Genomic DNA, 14,860 nt, shown 5'->3' with positions numbered 1-14,860 from the left:
ATCTATGAGGTATGTGAGGAGTCTTGTTGGATTAAGTTGTGAGTTATTCTTATTATTTTGAACATCAGTTGCAGTAATTCAATGGAAAGTATAAAAATGGAAAATATAAAACTTGAGAGTCAAGAGAAAAATGTTCATTGTAATCATATGATAGCACAATAATATTTCTAAGACTACTAAATGTTAATTGAATGGAGATAATGGAAAAAGGTCTCATAACTAATGAATGAGGTAGGTAGGGACTAATGATGGATTAAGTGGGGAGTTACGATGGACATTTTGATCTTGAGTTATGAACAACAAAAGTAAATTATTTCCATGACGACAAAATTGAATAGTAGCTTATTTGGATGGTGAACATTACAAATTATCCCATAAGTAACGTAAATGGTATGTGGGGAGCCGTGTTGGATTAAATGGGGAGTTATTGTAAATTTTTTTTATTATCGGTTGCAGTTACTGAAAATATGAAACAAAAACTGGTATTAATGACCAAAATATCCAACATAACTTCCCACTTAATTGTTCTTCACCCCTCAATTTCGAAGATAATGTGACTCGAAAATTCTAAAAAACCCCGTGGCCACCAAACAATGTTGCATGACAACTTTGAGCACGATGTTGGTACACTGACCCAAGGAATGAGGTTTCAAACAAAGGAACAACTTCTAGATGCTTTAAATAGGTACCACATAACAAACCATTGCACCTACAAAACCACACACTCAAACACAACAAGGTTGAGGGTGCAATGTGTGCAACACCTGTGTTCTTGGAAATGTCAGGCAATATTACATACAAGGAACCAAGTGTGGGAAATTAGAAAGGTTGAAGGTGTGCACACATGTGCAACACAACTCATAACACAAGACCATAGACACCTGAGCTCAAGAATAATATTTCAACATGTAAGACAAATGGTGGAGTGAGACCCATCCACACCAATTGCAACAACAATTTCTTCCATCGAGACCTCTATGGGATATAACATAACATACAGAAAGGCATGGTTGGCGAAACAGCAAGCAATTGAAGATGTGTACGGAAACTAAGAACAGTCTTACAACCGATTGTCGTGCCTACTACAAGCCATGCAAATTTATTTGTCTGGGTTTGTATACAAGTTGAAAACCAGTCCAATTACAAATGGGGAGGAGGTCCTAGAAAACCAACAACACTTTCGAAGAGTGTTCTGGACATTCAAACCATGCATTGATGGCTTCCCATTTTGCAAACCAATAGTGCAAGTGGACGGAACCTTCCTTTACGGAAGGTATAGGGGCACCCTTCTAGTAGCTGTTGCACAAGATGGGAGAAATAACATTTTCCCCATTGCATTTGCTATAGTAGAGGGTGAAACTGCTGAAGCTTGGTTTTTTTTCCTTAAAAACCTAAGGACACACGTTACGCCTCAACAAAATTTATGCTTAATGTCAGACCGCCACAATTCAATCAGTGCAGCATTCAACAGACCCAGTAGTGGCTGGACTGAAGGGAACTGTGTCCAGGTGTTTTGTATTCCACACATTGCACAAAATTTTACAAAAAGATTCAAGAATACAACTCTGAAAAAGGACCTTGTCAACATGGGTTAGTTATTACATGTAAATTTCTCTTTTTAATTTTTTTGGCTGTTAATTTTTCACACCCATTATTAGAAAATAAAATCTTCTTATAATTATATGTGTAGCGTACGCATTGACGGAGCCACGTTGTAACTACTACTACAACATCATTAGAGAAGACAACCCAGAAGCAGCAGCTTGGGTAGACCAAATTCCAAGGGAGCAGTGGTGTCTTGCATATGATCAAGGAAGAAGGTGGGGTCACGTAACAACGAATCTGGCTGAAACAATAAATTTTGTCCTGAAGAAGACAAGGAATTTGCCAATTTCATCCATAGTATTGGTCACGTACACCAGGTGCAACACATACTTCACAAAAAGAGGTAGACAAATAACTGCAATGGTCAGTGCTGGTCATGTGTACTCTAAATATGCGACCAAATTCCTACAAGATGCGGACTCCAAGTCAAATACGCACTACGTCGTTGAATTTGATAGAAATACTACAAGATTCAGAGTGGAAGAGATGGTCAATCCCAGAGAAGTATGTCCAGTAGGAAAATTTGTAGTCAGATTAGATGAAAGGTGGTACGATTGTGGAAAGTTTCAAAAAATACATCTACCATGTTCACATGTTATTTCAACTTGCAACCATGCACATCACGACTTCAGCATGTACATAAGTCCGCATTATAGGCTGGATGTCATCATGAAAGTATATAACAATATATTTGGCGAGTTAAGACATGAAGAATATTGGCCACCATACCAAGGGCCACAGGTTTGGCCTCATCCTGCTACAAAAAGGAGCGAGAGGGGTTGACCTAAATCAAGTACAATTAGGACTGAGATGGACATTAAGGAAGGAAGATAATCAAAAAAGTGTTCCTATTGTAGAACTAAATGACACACAAGAAATCATTGTCCTAATAACCCTGGACTTAGATGATCCACATCAAACCACTTAGTTTATGTTGTACTTTTAATTGTGTTCAATAAATTTGCACTTGATTCAATTCAATGGTACATCTTTTCTTATTATCATTTATTGTTACTTATTTTACATAAACCAAAAACAAATAACAAAATTATTTAAAATACAATAATGAAATGCTTTTAAATTATTTTAGTTATTTCCATCATTTTTAAAATATTTTTTACAAATTTTCAAAGTTTATAATATACATTTTTTTAAAATTATTAAAAATTAAAAGATAAATGTAATTTCAATATTTATAAACATCTATTAAAAATAATTAATATTACACAAATTATAAAAAAAATTAAATTGATTTTTATATTTTCAAATTGCACATAAAATAACTTACTACACAATATAAAATCTATATTTAAATCAACAAATTCAAAAATAAAATAATATTATTTTTTTTTCTTTCAAATAATACCTAAAATAACTAAAAACACAATACAAGATCTATTTTAATATATATATATATATATATATATATATATATATATATATATATATATATTTAACCTCTAATGTAACATTGTTGACAAAAAGAAAACAAAAAATAACTTTTATATCTATTTTATTAAAAATTTAAAAAACATTAATTTTAGTTTATTTAAAAAAACAAAAAGTAAATAAAAAACCAAGTTCAGAATTCGGATCCCTGGAGACCGAATTCTGACTTGGAATGAAAAGAAAAAAAACATCACAAGTAGAAATTCAGTTTTTTTTCCCAAAAAGCACGGTTGACCAGTTTTTTTTACTTAAATAGCATACTATAGTTTAAATTTACATAGATGGCACAATTTTTTTTTTCAGTTGAGAATTCGGTCCTCTAGCACCCGAATTCCAACTTATGATGCTTTTTTTTTCTTTTTATTCTAAGTCAGAATTCGGTCCCAGGGATCCGAATTCTGAACTTGTTTTTTTTTTATAAATAAATTAGAATTAATATTTTTAAACTTTTTTAATAAAATATATATGAGTTATTTTTTGTTTTCTTTTTGTAAAAAATGTTACATTAAAGGTTAAATATATTTTTTTAAAATAGATGTAGTATTGTGTTTTTAGTTATTTTAGGTATTATTTGAAAGAAAAAAATAATATTTTTTTCTTTTTGAATTTGTTGATTTAAAAATAAATTTTGTATTGTGTAGTAAGTTTTTTATGTGTAATTTGAAAATATAAACGTCAATTTAATTTAATTTTTTTTAATAATTTGTGTAGTATTAATTTTTTTTAATAGGAGTAATTTGGTGCTATGTTTGGAATCTTTCCTTCGTAGACTTTCATTTTATTGTGGGTTCTGTATGTGTGGAGTAATGCTGGAATAAGTGGGGAGTTTTTCTTAATATTATGAACATCACTAACAGTTATTTTAATGTAAAATATTAAATTTGAGTGTTAAGACAAAATGTTCGTTGTCATTGTATCATAGAAAAAAACTATTTTCATTACCACGAAATTGAAAAGTAGCTTTTTTGGATGGTGTAATGAAAAGATGTCCCTTAAAGTATGTATGAGGTATGTGAGGAGTCTTGTTGCATTAAGTCGTGAGTTATTCTTATTATTTTGAACATCAGTTGTAGTAATTCAATGGAAAGTATAAAAATGGAAAATATAAAACTTGAGAGTCAAGAGAAAAATGTTCATTGCAATCATATGATAACACAATAATATTTCTAAGACTACTAAATGTTAATTAGATGGGGATAATGGAAAAATGTCTCATAACTAATGAATGAGGTAGGTAGGGACTAATGATGGATTAAGTGGGGAGTTACCATGGACATTTTGATATTGAGTTATGAACAACAAAAGTAAATTATTTCCATGACGACCAAATTGAATAGTAGCGTATTTGGATGGTGAACATTACAAATTATCCCATAAGTAACGTAAATGGTATGTGGGGAGCCGTGTCAAATTAAATGGGGAGTTATTGTAAATTTTTTTATTATCGGTTGCAGTAACTGAAAATATGAAACAAAAACAGGTACTAATGACCAAAATATCCAACATAACTTCCCACTTCATTGTTCTTCAGTCCTCAATTTCGAGGATAGTGTGACTCGAAAATTCTAAAAAACCCTGTGGCCACATTACACAACATTTAATGTCATGGTCATGGAAATGAATTTGTACTATGTTAAGGTTAGTGTGAGGAGTGAAGACCAAAATAGTCATCACAACTCCCCACTTACTACCTCTGTACTCCCCACTTACAAACAATATCAGTATTAGCACAATTTCAAAAAGGTCCACCATTCACATAACCCTTTATGAAGTGGTAAAATTATGTATCTTTATTCGCACACTATCCCAATAGCATTGACAAGTCTTGTCCAAATTACAAGGTAAGAGTAAATTTCTGAATTAAATATCAGCCTTGGCACCTCCCAATAAAGTTGACAAGTCTTGTCATAATTAGAAGGTGTAAGTGAGGCCAATTATTTGAAATATGCGTAAGCTTTAGCAGTGGTTAAAGTAAATTTTTTAATGGGCATGTTATCCCAATTGGAGTATCTTTCACCTTTTACAGGAGTGATATAATAAATCATCTTTGGCACCTCCCAATAAAGTTGATAGGTCTTGTCATAATTAGAAGGTGCAATTGAGGCTCTTTATTTCATAGATGCGCCAGCTTTTACAGTGGTTAGAGTAAATTTCTGAGTTGACACGTTATCCCAATTGAAGTATCTATTACCTTTTAGAAGAGTAATATAATAAATCAGCTTTGGCACCTCCCAATACAGTTGATAAGTCTTGTCATAATTAGAAGGTGAAAGTGAGGCTAATTATTTGAAATATGCGTCAGTTTCTACAATGGTCAAAGTAAATTTCTAAATTGGCACGTTATCCCAATTGAAGTATCTATTACCTTTTAGAAGAGTAATATAATAAATCAGCTTTGGCACCTCCCAATAAAGTTGATAAGTCTTGTCATAATTAGAAGGTGCAATTGAGGCCAATTATTTGAAATATGCATCAGCTTTTACAGTGGTCAAAGTAAATTTTTGAATTTGCACGTTATCCCAATTGAAGTATCTATTACCTTTTAGAAGAGTAATATAATAAATTAACTTTGGCACCTCCCAATAAAGTTGATATGTCTTGTCATAATTAGAAGGTGCAACTGAGGCCCTTTATTTCAAAGATGCGCCAGCTTTTACAATGGTGAGAGTAAATATGTTTCTTGGCACGCTATCCAGGTGAAGATAGTCAGTTCTATTTAAGGTTGTGGTTCCTTAGTTTGAAAGTTGTGGAGTGCTATAGTATAATAAGTAAAAATGGTTTTATTTGAGGAGTTGAATGCATATAATTCCTTTAATGCTGCTATTGATTTTGAAGATGGAAGGTTCTCCCTATGTAGACTTCCAAATAAGGTTACTCTTAACCATATGCGCATCATCATAAGAAGTCATTTGATGGGGCCATCTGAGCCCCCACTAAGCCATTTGTGGTACCATGTCCCTCCTGAATTTGTTGCGGAAGGCATTGATGAGTTCCTTTTTGTAAGGAATGACGAAGATCTTCAACATGCCATTTAGTGGCACTCAATGATGGTCCCTACGGTGACAATATATTTTTATGTTAACTTCATGAAAGTTGAGAAGTGTGACAACTTTGTACCTATTTAGTTTTTTTTTTGTATGTTGTAACATTGGTCTTGAAGATCATTGAACTTGTTGAGTTTATCTAAAGAAAGTGTTGTTCGCTATTTAGCAATAAAGCATTTGCAATTATTAAATTTTTCCATTGCTGATCTTCGAAATTGTGTTAAACATGGTAAACTCTTACAAACACATAAACACAACCTATTTCATATGTAATAAAATATTAAACTTCATCTTTGTCCTTTTAATCACCGTAATGGTGTCCAGTTCCACATCATGGTCGACGCCTGTTTCTAGTGGGGTTCCTCCTACGCACTTCAGGTCTAGGTTCTTCTACGTGTGAAGGTTGTGGTTCATGTTCCTCCTGAGGTTGATGATCATCATGCGCAATAGATGATGATGCTTCTGCATATGGATTGTGGATGTAGTAAACTGAGTCTTCTTGAGGCTGATCCAATCCTTCTAAGAAATTTGGACTTTGAGGATATGTACGCAACCATGGTTGTGCAGAAGGTGGTGTTTCATCATAATTTGCAAACATACTTCGTATGCCTAGTTCTGTGTTTGAAGAAATTGAATTCCTTCTTCCCTCCATACCTGATGGTGGATGTGGAGTGTTGAAGTCATGCCTAGTTTGTTGTGGTGGAGGTACATTTGCTGATGTCGATGCACGATGCATTCTAGGATCATTTAACATTTGTGGAACTAACAAATACAAAAATGAGTTTTAAATGTACCATGACATGTACTCAATTGTGTGTTGAAGTGGCCCAAACATCGGTAATCCATTCAATGTTAGGTCATGCCGGTTATTCCAAACCTCTATCCATTGCGCATGTCTAGTAACCCAGTTCTCATCTTGTCTTCCCCTCATGTCTAATTTATGTAGATGATCAAGATTGTTGGGTTCTCCAAAGATCTCTTGTGATAGCCGAAATTGTAACTTCACCTTGTCTGACTGGTGCCACTCCACAATGGCAAAACAAATTAAAGTAGTGCATGACGTCCATATTGCTTGGTCCCGATATGCTTCAACATCAATAATAGAGCCCAAACCCTCATAAGGAACCCAAATAAACTACAAAAAAAATTGAAAATGTTAGTCATTCATTTACAACCATTTGTCAATATAGAAATGGTAAATGTTACCTGATTTTGTTACATGTGATCTATCATTGCCCGGTATCCGACTAAATCATTGTGAGGGACATTTTTGTAGTTCAGTACTCGACCACCGCTCCATTGGAAAACTAGTGGGAAAGTTGGTGGAACTCTTGAAATGGGTGCAATAAAGGGCATCCGAAACCATGCTCATGATTGTAACAACGAAGCACATCCACCCATAGTCCTCGCACGTCCATCCGTTGCTCTGCACATCTCCCTATACAACACAGCCAAACACGCCGAACCCCAACTATATCTCCTCATTCTTCGAAGATTAGTCAAATAGTTCAAGTACATTAAATGTACTTTATTCCCAGTCTTATCGGGCATTAAAACCCCTCCAATAAGTCCTAATATATAAGCTCTAGCATGTGCATGAATGACCTCAATATTGGAATTTTCATCTATAGGAAACAAATTATCCATTAACCATTTTAGTTTGATCATAGAACCGAAAATCGATTCTCCCTTAATCGGTATTATACCTAATAAGGTTTCACACATCTCGTCCCAATCCAACATAGTTGGACCAATGATAGGGGGTCCATCAACAGGAAGCCCCAATTGAAGTGAGACATCTTGCACGGTTATGGTGCATTTTCCAGTTGGAAAATGAAATGTGTGTGTTTCAGGCCTCCACCTTTCTACCAAGGTAGCCACTAAACCGTGGTCAACCTTTAGATGTCGCAATTTAGCCACACCGTCAAAACCATGCTTCTTGTATTATAGGCACAATACTTGGATGAGGTTCAGGCATGGAGTGACAGTAAGACGACACAATGCTCCCTTCCGTGTCCTAAACAAAGAAGTAAAATATGTGATTACATAAAAACTTATGTGTGTTAATAAGAAATGAAGTTCACATACCCGAGAAGAAATGTATGCAGCCCTATGCTCTTGTTGTCTCCATATATAGCAACATTATTTTTCACTCTTTATAGGTTTCTGTCGATAGCAAGAATTGAAAACAATAACATTAAACATTTATAGACAATGCAAGACTTCATGGGGGAAAACATAGCTGTTGGATAACTCAAAGGAATGACATCCCTTAGATTGAGGTTGGTGCATTGTCATGTCAATGGTCATTAATGTGAATCTGACAATCTGTCATGTGCAAAGACCTTTTCAGACTTAATCTTACATGTTATTTGCACAACATGATGGTGACTAAAGCTTGTATGAAGGTGACTACACGGTGCACACACCTTTTCAGAATTCGGGCTCAAAGATAAAAAAAATCGTGAATACCAATAAATTTTATACATGTGAAGATAAATTAACCAAACAATAGTTCCTCAGTTGTGAAAAAGGGTGGAGAATGAAGTAAAGTGAATGTCTTTGACAATTTTATTTGTGGTCTTAATGATGGGATAAATACTTTTGTCTGTTTAATTTTTTGGAATAGAGGACCCAAAATTTGAACATGCAAAAGTTTTATTTGGATGACATTGAACATAAAGGTTGAAAATTATGTGGAGAGTAATCCGTAAGTGGTGAGTCAACCATTAATATGTGGGGAGTGAAGTTGAAAATTATGTTCCAAGGTTGCAGCTTTTTAAAAAATTGAATAATCGAATTGTGATCATGCAATACAATCAATTACTCAAATTTTGTCTTCCAAATTCCATGACCAAAACACTGAATATTGACCATCGTGGGTCTTCATGGCTATTTAAAATTATCAAAATTTGCAAGTCATCCGTAAGTGGGGAGTCAACCATTAATATGTAGGGAGTGAAGTTCAAAATTATGTTCTGAGGTTGGAGATTTTTAAAAATAAATAAAAATGGTATTACAATCACACAATTCAGTTAGTTACATAAATTTTCTATCCTACAATTTCCATTCACTAACAGGGGTTCTTGTCTTACTTAAAAATTGTCAAAATCCTCAACTCATCCATACATGGGGAGTCAAGCATTAATATGTAGGGAATAGTGTTGTAGATTCTAGACTGCATTTTTTTAAAAATTTAAAATATCGTATTGTCATCACACAATGTAGGGATTGACACACATTTTCTTTCATACAATTTCCATAACCTAAAAACTGAATATCCACCATCAAACGTGTTTCTGGTGCTTCAAAATTGTAATATCTTCAACTTATCCGTAAGTGGGGAGTAAAGAATTAATATGTGGGAAGTACCATTGTAAATTCTGGACTGGACGTGCATATTTAAAAAAATTTAAATATGGTATTGTGATCACACAATTTAGTCTCTTAAACAAAATTTCCATCATATAATTTTTGTTATCTGTCGTAGGTGCTTGTCTTACTTAACAATTGTCTAAATCCTCAAGTCATCCGTAAGTGGGGAGTCAAGAATTAATATGTGGGGAGTAGTGTTCCAAATTATGAATTGCACTTGCAGGTGGTAAAAAAATTAAAATATCGTTTTATGATCACACAATGTAGTCACTGACACACATTTTCCTTGATACAATATTCCTAACCTAAACATTGAATATCCACACACATTTTTCTTTTTTTAAAGTACTACAATTGATGACCAAAATATCCAACATAACTCCCCATTTCTACCATCACATAAGTCATAATTAACTTATGAGACTTTTTTTCATGTACACCATACAAAGAAGACACTATTAAACCAATGACATAAGTTTCAGATACGACAACAAATATTAATCCATACATAATGTCATCGAAAAATAGGTACTTAGTACTTAAAAAAAAGTTCAAGTAAACATAAATACTTCGTTACATTGAACACACTAAAGTCGTTAATGGAAATTAAGTACTAATCATAAATATTACTAAACACACTATTCAAACTTCCCTAAACACATAAAGAACTAAGCTTTAGTCATCGATATTATTGCATGTAGCTGAGTTTATTGCATCCATGTTGTCACTTTCAGGAGGATGTAAGGTCACTGAAAGCTTCATTGGGAGATCATGTGGGAGTGGAAGGAAGAAGGCAACCAAGTCGCAAACATCATCATCCGTGAGGAGCTTAATTGTTTCATACTGCTCCCCTTCTCCTAACACGGGCTTATGAAACCATACATCTTTGACTCTTCTTCCTTGACTGCAGCAACGATAGCTTGCAATTTCTTCTTTCAACATTTGTAAATTCATAGTAGTAGACACATAAAAAGCACAATTAATGCGACCTTCATAATTAACAGCAACAAGAAAACTATTGTGAATGTTATTCTCGTGATGGATCACCATCCTTGTTTTGGTAATAAGCAGCTATGGTTATGAACTGAACGACCTAATAATTTATAAGCGGATTGGTTACTTGATAGTCAAAAAAAAATCTTGACCCCTGCATTAAAGTGGGTTCACGTGACAAAGTAAAGTGGGATAAAGCCTGATTGACATTCATCGTGCAATGTGTATATTAACTATGCATGTGATGTTGGTATCACATGATGACATTGACTAAAGCCTACCACTCATCAGGTCTAGTGCTTTTAATTTTAACCTGACATATCACATGCCAAATAATTAAAGCTGCAACACATAGGGAAAATCACTACATCACAAACCACTATGATAAAAAATCCAAGCTTTTTCTACAAAGTGGATCTAAATCTTGTGCGTTGGATTAGTCTACTTTAAATCTAAACCAATAACATAAACAAACAAAAATTGTCATTGTTGTAACCCACACTGAGCCATTCAGGCTATAAATAATGCCCTTCATCAATTCATTCATCAATCTAATCAAGTTAGTGCAAACTCCTACCCCCCAATGACATCTACAGCATTCACTGTGTTGGTGTACTTCAATGGCAGCATCTATGTTGAAGATAACTATTCCGATAAATTCATTAGCTCCAACACGGCATGGGTGACCATAACAAATACCATGACGTTGTCCCAACTTAAGCAGGCAATCCTCAAGGAATTCAATTGTGCAACATTGGACGACTATGAAGTAGACTTACGTTACAGGTTACCGATCTTCATATCGGGTGACATTACACACAACCGATCTTGTACGATGTGTGGAGATGACGATGTTGAGTCCATTTTTTACATGGGAATGACAAAAGCATGTCATCTTCCAGTTGAGATAATGGCATTTATTACAGCAAGGCAAAACAACGCAATCCCTGACGAAGTTTATTTTGATTTTTCTAATAACTTCAACATGTCCCTCAATTTAGATTGAGGTTTATATTTTCTTATTTGAAGTATTTATTTTTAATTATGATGTTCTTCTTCATCAAATGTTTATGCAGCTTTTAATTTCAATGAATTTGAACTTACAAAATGGTGGTAATGAAATGTTAATCTCTTATAAAATGTAGTCAAGTCACATGCTAACATTAGAGGTCATGCCAGTCACATGGGTTCATAATAATTCGTGTCCCTCACATGGGTACATAAGAAGTCGTGTCAATCACATGAGTACATAAAAGCTCGTGCAACTTACATGATAACATTAACTATCGTGCAAGTCACATGTTCACATAATAGAGAGTGGCATGATAACTTTAATTTTGGTATAAAAGACTACCCTCACTTTCTAAACTCACAATCTTAATCTTGCAATTTCTCTTCGCTCTGAAAAATCATCAAAAGTCAGATTCAACCACAACCTCAGATGGAAGGGTCAATGTTTGTCTGTGTATACGACGATGGAGAAATCGCCAGTGACGCTCAAACTGGTGTCTACTTTGCATCTGCAAAGATAATCATGATCTGCATCCATAGAGGTTTCGGCTTGTCTAAACTTATTCGCATAATAATGGGGAAGGCAAATAGAGATCCAAGAGATGGAGTTCCACTTATTCACTTCAAATTTCCGACTAAAGTTTGTGGCCAACATGTGACATACACAACCACTCAGATCCAAGATGACGATGACTTAGATGGCGCTTTCGACATGATACAGGCCACCCCAACTGTTACATCTATTGAACTATGCACCACCTACAACTCAAGTACGAGACCTTCTGAAAATATTTCTTTAACACATTTTGATGCACATCATCCACATCCAAACACCGAACCGCAACAAGAACTATTTGACCTTAACACTACCTACCTAGGGGATTGGGGAAATGATTTACAGTCATATACCGAACTACTAACCGGTCCGTCTACCTCAAATATTTTTCAAACTCCCGCACATCACAACACCCAAAGGTCCTCTCCTCCAGCTATCATAGAAGTTGAAAACCTAGGTCTACCTACAACATCCTTAGACGCGCTTAGCGAAGATGAGGACAATATACTTTTTGATCAACATGATGACCATGACCAAACCCTAGATGTCCACCCCATACAACAACAACACCCTCACCCTCACCCTCAGACACATGTCCCCTATAACCCACCACAACACTTCCAATTATATGAAGAATACAACCAGACCCCACACCAGGAATTCCTAAATGCTTATGACCACCACACAATGTTGCATGACAACTTTGAGCACGATGTTGGTACACTGACCCAAGGAATGAGGTTTCAAACAAAGCAACAACTTCTAGATGCTTTAAATAGGTACCACATAACAAATCATTGCACCTACAAAACCACACACTCAAACACAACAAGATTGAGGGTGCAATGTGCGCAACACGTGTGTCCTTCGAAATGTCAGGCAATATTACGTACAAGGGACCAAGTGTGGGAAATTAGAAAGGTTGAAGGTGTGCACACATGTGCAACACAACTCATAACGCAAGACCACAGACACCTGGGCTCAAGAATAATATCTCAACATGTAAGGCAAATGGTGTTGTCAGACCCATCCACACCAATTGCCACAATAATTTCTTCCATCCAAACCTCTATGGGATATAACACAACCTACAGAAAGGCATGGTTAGCAAAACAGCAAGCAATTGAAGATGTGTACGGAAACTGGGAACAATCTTACAACCGATTGTTGTGCCTACTACAAGCCATGCAAACGTATTTGCCTGGGTTTGTATACAAGTTGAAAACCAGTCCAATTACAAACGGGGAGGAGGTCGTAGAAAACCAACAACACTTTCGAAGAGTGTTCTGGACATTCAAGCCATGCATTGATGGCTTCCCATTTTGCAAACCAATAGTGCAAGTGGATGGAAGCTTCCTTTACGGAAGGTATAGGGGCACCCTTCTAGTAGTTGTTGCACAAGATGGGAGAAATAACATTTTTCCCATTGCATTTGCTATAGTAGAGGGTCAAACCGTTGAAGCTTGGTTTTTTTTTCCTTAAAAACCTAAGGACACACGTTACGCCTCAACAAAATTTGTGCTTAATGTCAGACTGCCACAATTCAATCAGTGCAGCATTCAACAGGCCTAGTAGTGGCTGGACTGAAGAGAACTGTGTGCAGGTGCTTTGTATTCGACACATTGCATAAAATTTTACAAAAAGATTCAAGAATACAACTCTGAAAAAGGACCTCGTCAACATAGGTAAGTTATTATATGTAAATTTGTCTTTTTAATTTTTTTGGCTGTTAATTTTTCACACCCATTATTAGAAAATAAATTCTTCTTATAATTATATTTGTAGCGTACGCATTGACGGAGCCACGATGTAACTACTACTACAACATCATTAGAGAAGACAACCCAGAAGCAGCAGCTTGGGTAGACTAAATTCCAAGGGAGCAGTGGTGTCTTGCATATGATCAAGGAAGAAGGTGGGGTCACGTAACAACGAATCTAGCTGAAGCAATAAATTATGTCCTGAAGAAGACAAGGAATTTGCCCATTCATCCATAGTATTGGCCACGTACACCAGGTGCAACACATACTTCACAAAAAGAGGTAGGCAAATAACTGCAATGGCCAGTGCTGGTCATGTGTACTCTGAATACGCGACCAACTTCCTACAAGATGCAGACTCCAAGTCAAACACGCACCATGTCGTTGAATTTGATAGAAATACCACAAGATTCAGAGTGGAAGAGATGGTCAATCCCAGAGAAGTATGTCCTACAGAAAAATTTGTGGTTAGATTAGATGAAAGGTGGTGCGATTGTGGAAAGTTTCAAAAAATACATCTGCCATGTTCACATGTTATTGCAGCTTGCAAGCATGCACATCACGACTTTAGCATGTACATAAGTCCCCATTATAGGCTGGATGTCATCATGAAAGTATATGACAATTTATTTGGCGAGTTAAGACATGAAGAATATTGGCCACCATACCAAGGGCCACAGGTTTGGCCTCATCCTACCACAAAAAGGAGCGAGAAGGGTCGTCCTAAATCAAGTAGAATTAGGACTGAGATGGACATTAAGGAAGGAAGACAATCAAAAAAGTGTTCCTTTTGTAGAACTGAAGGACACACAAGAAATCATTGTCCTAATAACCCTGCACTTAGATGATTCACATCAAACCACTTAGTTTATGTTGTACTTTTAATTGTGTTCAATAAACTTGTACTTGATTCAATTCAATGGTACATCTTTTCTTATTATCTTTTATTGTTACTTATTTTACATAAACCAAAAACAAATAACAAAATTATTTAAAATACAATGCTTTTAAATTATTTTAGTTATTTCCATCATTTTTAAAATATTTTTAACAAATTTTCAATGTTT

At 35.1% G+C, this 14,860-nt stretch overlaps 3 pseudogenes; 2 read left to right on the top strand and 1 right to left on the bottom strand.

Annotated features, from left to right (window-relative positions):
- The first annotated feature begins 593 nt into the window (after positions 1-593).
- Positions 594-2,439, top strand: LOC114174425 (uncharacterized; annotated as a pseudogene).
- Positions 2,440-6,429: 3,990 nt separating this feature from the next.
- Positions 6,430-8,076, bottom strand: LOC146888301 (serine/threonine-protein phosphatase 7 long form homolog; annotated as a pseudogene).
- A 3,831-nt stretch (positions 8,077-11,907) lies between these two features.
- On the top strand, positions 11,908-14,641 carry LOC114174424 (uncharacterized; annotated as a pseudogene).
- Positions 14,642-14,860: the final 219 nt, after the last annotated feature.

This window comes from Vigna unguiculata, chromosome 2 (genome assembly GCF_037176805.1).
Source record: "Vigna unguiculata cultivar grain cowpea cultivar isolate G323 ecotype 2 chromosome 2, ASM3717680v1, whole genome shotgun sequence".
NCBI classification, from domain to species: Eukaryota; Viridiplantae; Streptophyta; class Magnoliopsida; order Fabales; family Fabaceae; genus Vigna; species Vigna unguiculata.
This window is presented reverse-complemented; position numbering and strand designations above follow the sequence as displayed.